Raw genomic sequence first — 5,521 nt, 5'->3', positions numbered from 1 at the left:
CCCGATCTCACGATTGCTATGGAAGGAGCTGGTTCACCCTTAGCTGACAGGGCCATCCTACACTGTGCCAGCTGGAGTGATTGTATAGGGACTATGCACTGTATTCTTGCCACCAAGACACCCCAAGAGGAGACAGGGAGAAGAAAGGCACATCAGGCAATGCTGCTTTATGACCACAGATTTCTTTGCATCAGGAGAATCCTCAACTGCCCCTGACTATCAGCTTTCTAGTTGCCCTGCAGTGCATGCCCATAGTTGCTCTAGCATATTACCCAGGTCTGAATTCAGCCACTGGGGCCAAGATGTTTTCCCCCTTACCTAGTCCAGGTAACTGGGCTCAGCACTGGGGAATCCATGGATCCTAGGGCATGAAGGCAGTATAGGGTCTTCAGCTTTAGAGTGGAAGCAGACGCCAGTCTGAAATTATAGGGAAGGCAACAGCAAGCAACTTTGCATGGCAGATTCTCTGGAGCCATTTGAGAGCTTTTTCTATTAACCCCTGAAATGTCTCTGAAATGAGATACCAGCAGGCCATGGGCAGTGATATCCAGGGATCCTGCTTTTCTCATTTCAAAAAGCACAAATTCTCTGATTTAAAAATATACATATTATACATATCAGTTGAGCACAATATTTTATTGATATATTTACAACTTTAAAGCAATTTGGAAGCCTACCAGTGCCTCAATCACAGCAATAAAATAAATTCTAAATACCTATAAATTTTGGTATTTGATTTTGGGTTCTTTACCATGGAAAATAAGGGCTACCCCTGCCCTCTTTGGTCACCACTGCTTTGTGGTACTGAGCAGCCCTGCACAGTGCTGTAGCAATTGGGCAGGGGGAAGCAGGGTAACTGCCCTGAGCACCAAAGAAGGGGTATCAACAGGTGCTGCCCAACTGGGGCAGGGCATGGGAAGGAGCCATGAGCAGGTCATTTGTGGGGAGTACGGGATGGGGGAAGGGTGGCTCCCGCTGCTGTGTACACTCCCAGGCAAGCGTGTGTGTGGGGGGTCATGTCCCCCCCGCCCAGATCTCTGTGCAGGGCAAAGGTGAGCTGCTGCTGTGGGCTTTGCCCCAGGCACCAAACTTCGTTGCTACAGCACTGCCGCAGCCCATGCCATTGCCTCTCACTCTCAACCCACAGCCCCCTGGCCCCACTGGTGCCCCTCACTCCTCACCTACAGCCCCCTGCCCACCCCAGCCCTGCCCATTTCCTCAGCCCCCTGCTGCCCGCAGCAGGCCTGAGCCCCGACTGCCACCTGTGGGAGGCAGCAGAGGAGCAGAGCCTGACTCTTCCTCCGCCACGAGTGGCATGGTCAGAAAGGAGCCCGTTGAGGGACACAGAAGCAGGCTGCCTGTTGAGGCTAGGGCTTCCTGTCCTGCTGCTCTTTGGGGACTCTGTGGCCCAGAGGGTTGGACCCAGTGCAGCAGGGCAGAGTGAGGCTGGGTGGGGAAGAACGTTGCTGCCACTGGAGCTCTGCACCACCCAGTGTTGGCAATGAGCTTTCCCACCCACCCTGCTCTACCCTGCTGCACCAGATCCCACCCACTGAGCTGTAGAGGCCCTGGGAGGAGAGCAGCAGGGCTGGGAGCCAGCCCCGCAGCGGGCAGCCAGCTCCGCACACAAGTCTGGGGGGCACATTCCCACTATGTCCCCCCTGAGGGTGCATGCAGTGATGCGAAGCCAGGCCTCCCCCACTGTCCGTCCCCCGTGGATGAGCTGCCAGCAGTCCCATCTTGCTCCCCGCCCAGGCCCTGCAGCCGCACATTCCAGCCCCAGGCTCCTAGCCCCACACACTGTCCAGGCTGGGCAGCAGCCTCAAGTCCAGCCCTGACAAACTCCCTCCCACCCCACCAGACTTACCTGTGGGAGCTGCTCTCCAGACTACCTGGTGGACATGTGAACGTGTACATGTGCACATGCACGTGGCATCCCCACCTGATCACTCTCTTCCCACTCCCTCCAGCCCCTTGCAGGCTGGAACTCTGCTAGCCTGCGAGGGGAAACCCACCATTTCCTGTATTTTTCTCCTTAAAAAGAGAAAATCCAGGTTTTACTGCTTTTTTCCATGGCAAGCTGAAAACCCAGATCCCTAGTGATATCACATAGTACAGACACATCCAGGAGAGTAAGAGGGGCTTCCAGCATGCTTCCTTTAGTAGACATCTCTAAAGAGGATAGTGTGAGACTAGTTACATTGGTTACATGCTGCATGCAAGAGGAAATCCCCAGCTAGTCAGAGTCCCTGATTGTCCAGCTTCAGAAACCAAGGATGTTGTCAATTGAATTGGTAGTCCTGTCAGATCAGATGCAAGTGGCTCAAAGGCAAAGTGACAGGCAGCAAGCTAAATTTCCCTCAGCAGTTAATTAAGAGAAAGACTACTCCTTCCCAAAGAGTGTGCCTGCCCTTCAACAACCAATACTATAATCTGTCAAAACTGTTCCCTTGCCTCTGTTCCTAGGAAAGAGCTATACAGTGCAACTGGCACACACCATTCACAGCCGAATTGATGTTTGCCAGCCACGGCCTCATGGTGTGATTCTGGGTACATCCTTGCTAACTGACAGGCAGCCAAGGAAGAGATGCTGTAGGTGCTGTCCAGCCAGAAAACAGAATGTCTACCAAGCCATAAGCTTTATTCCAGAGCTCAGCCAGAGTGAAGACAAGAGCCCATAAGGCCAAAGACTTCCCTACTTCTCTTCCTTCAGAAATGGTAGGCAAGGTTCAGGGACTGGGCTCCATAAAAGCAGTTGTGCAGTGGTGAGATATAGCCAGTCTTTCATTATTTGAAAACCTTTCTGAAATTTGGGTCACAGGGAAGAAGCAAGGCTGGGGGAAGGGATCTGAAAGAGAAGGAGGTTGGGAAGGATCAGTCGATAGGCAAACTGCAATAAGTTACAACCCAAGGGACTCAACTGTCTGTTCTGCCACAGACTGCAAGGCAACCCTGTACTGCCTCTGCACCTCAACTCCTCATTTCTGGAATGAGGATCATAATTCCTCCCTACCTCACTGGGGTGCTGGAAGAGTACAGAAGTGGGGCCCATGTAAGTACCTAGAAGTTAGACAGAGAAACAGACATGACAGAGGTCCCTAGATGAGCACACAAAACCATCTCTCTGTTTCCTAAACTTCATGTTGTCTCGTGTCATGCTCTACACTTTTTTGACTGAAAAAATACTTCTGAACTGTGCCTCTGTGGAAGGAATCAACTAAACTATGATCTGCTATAGAAGGGCTGGCTGGCTATGACAGCCATAAGAAATTCTTTACGGTGAGGGTTGCCAAAATATGGAATGAGCTTCCAAGGGAGGTAGTGCTTTCCCCTTTCTTGGAGGTATTCAAGACGAAATTAGACAAGCACCTAGCTGGAGTTACTTAATTCCAGTGCTCTTTCCTGCCTAGAGCAGGGGATCAGACTCGATGACATACCTACAAGGTCCCTTCTGACCCTAAAAATCTATGAAATCTATAGGTACTCATCACTCCCTGAAATCAATCAGGAGAAGCCTGAGTTGCCAGGTTATTTCCATGACCTTAAAGAACTTTAAGAGAAACCAGTGTTGTAAATAGCAAAACAGAGGTTGTAACTGGAGGGAGCTGATTATTCAGACAACCAGAAGTGCTTAAAATGATGTGCAATATTCTTCTCTACTTTCTTCTGTGTTCTATTTAACACCATTCGTTAGACATGAAAGAAAAAGGGGATTTAAATGGAGAGCTCATACTGTAAAAACATCGCTGCAGAGTAGGCCAGAAAACAGAAACCTACTGAAACAGCTCAGTAAATCTTAGGGCATGTGTAGATGAAATGGCGGCCCTAAATTGAAGCGGTGGGTTTTAAAAAACACTGCTTCAATTTAGGGCTGATTACACCCGCATGTCGTGCACACACTCTGCTGACTTACCTGCCTCTCCGGCAGGGTGGGGTAGGTGAGCTGCCGGTAGGTGGAGCAGTCCCTGGGCTGCAGGCAGGGGCTGTCACTTCCCTCCGTGGCAGCAGTGCTCCCTCCCCGGTGGTACCCACCCGCAGGCACCTGGCTCAGGCGTTTCCAGGGGGCACCGCAGCCGCAGAGGGAAGCACCAGGCCCCCCTGCACACCTCAGACAGGCAGGCAGGCTCCGGGTGGGGAGGGAAGATCAGGTTCACCGCTTTCCTTGGGTGGAGCCTGCTTTCCTGGGCTGCTGCCAGGCTGCCTGCAGGGCTTCCTGTAGAGCCCCTGACCTGCATGGACACCAGTGCTTCACTCCACGGCTGTAGAGGCAGCAAACAAACTCCTCAGAGGAGTTTTAATTTACTGCAACCCAAGTCATTTAAGGCGCATTATGCTGCTGAATCTCCTACAGCAGCTGGATTTGGCCTGTGAGCAGATCTTTGACACCCCTGCCATGCGCAATACGCTGCCAAGGCATGCAAACACCAACACCATTAAAGCGGTGCAAAAGCATTTAGCCTGCTTTAAAGTATGATGCACACATGCCTCTCGTTTTATCTACACATGGCCTTAGCCACTATTTTAAAGACAAACACTGTCAACTTCTAAAGTCTCCTTGTCCCTTGTCTACTGGGCTGTATCTCTCAAGAAGGCATTATATATAAATGGAAAATAAACAAACCATTATTTTTGGACACAGAACCAGAAGCCTCTGATATGGTGACCATATTTTGTCTCTTTCCACCTCCATTTTTAATTTAATTACAGGGTCTCTTGCAGCCTTCTCTACACTGGTGTACTACATCACCTGAAATTTAGTCCCTTTGCCGTCCAATGTGTCACCACCACCCAAGCTTTTTTCCCATATTTCTAACAAGTGCTTCTGGCCATCTAACTACTTTACTTGCTGCAGTGCTTGCCACCTGGATCAGGTTGTACATTTATCTGTGTGCCTTCCCACTGTGCTAAAGTCACCTTGACTGTATGTTACCTTGACATTTAGATATTTGCAGGTATCCAGGAATACCTTTTCAATATCAGACAGCAGCATCCCCATGTGACTCCACAGTAGCCATGTCCTTCTTGTCTCCTCTACTCCCACATGGGTTTCTTCAGAAGCCTGGCATTTGACTGATCTTGGACTGGACTGTAAGTCCAGAAGAACCTGCAGACAAAAGAGCAGGTTGAGACCTCTGATAACACTTGTGGTTACCTGCCTGCTACAAAGAACTGGATTTGATTTTTTAAGCACCGCATTCCAAGATGACAAGATGGAGGGTTTTCCAAGCACCAAGACAATGTGACAAGCACACTGGATCCCAGATATACTGTGGGGTCTAACCAGGACCTTTTCCTTGGCACACAAGTATGTTTATAGATTACATGAGATCCTCATACAGACAGTTACATTCAAACCTCTGAGGAGAGCCAGCCTGAAAATGCTGTGGAGATCAGCTGTACTATTCTGTAGTACAATACAATTGTCTACAACTTTTTTCCAGGTACCAGCCTGTTGGGAAGAGCTAGGAGGCTCACCACCAATTTGCCTTTAACTCACTACCTCCATAACATAATCAAAATG

At 49.8% G+C, this 5,521-nt stretch overlaps 1 long non-coding RNA gene across 1 annotated transcript; it reads right to left on the bottom strand.

The window, feature by feature from the left end:
- Positions 1-324: 324 nt before the first annotated feature.
- Positions 325-5,100, bottom strand: LOC109306321. The gene is made up of 3 exons (XR_002099941.1): positions 4,967-5,100; positions 3,014-3,060; positions 325-417 (listed from the first exon to the last, which is right to left on the bottom strand). It is a non-coding gene; the product is annotated as an uncharacterized LOC109306321 (long non-coding RNA).
- Positions 5,101-5,521: the final 421 nt, after the last annotated feature.

This window comes from Crocodylus porosus, unplaced genomic scaffold, assembly GCF_001723895.1.
Source record: "Crocodylus porosus isolate Cpor-Errol unplaced genomic scaffold, CroPor_comp1, whole genome shotgun sequence".
NCBI lineage: Eukaryota > Metazoa > Chordata > Crocodylia > Crocodylidae > Crocodylus > Crocodylus porosus.
This window is presented reverse-complemented; position numbering and strand designations above follow the sequence as displayed.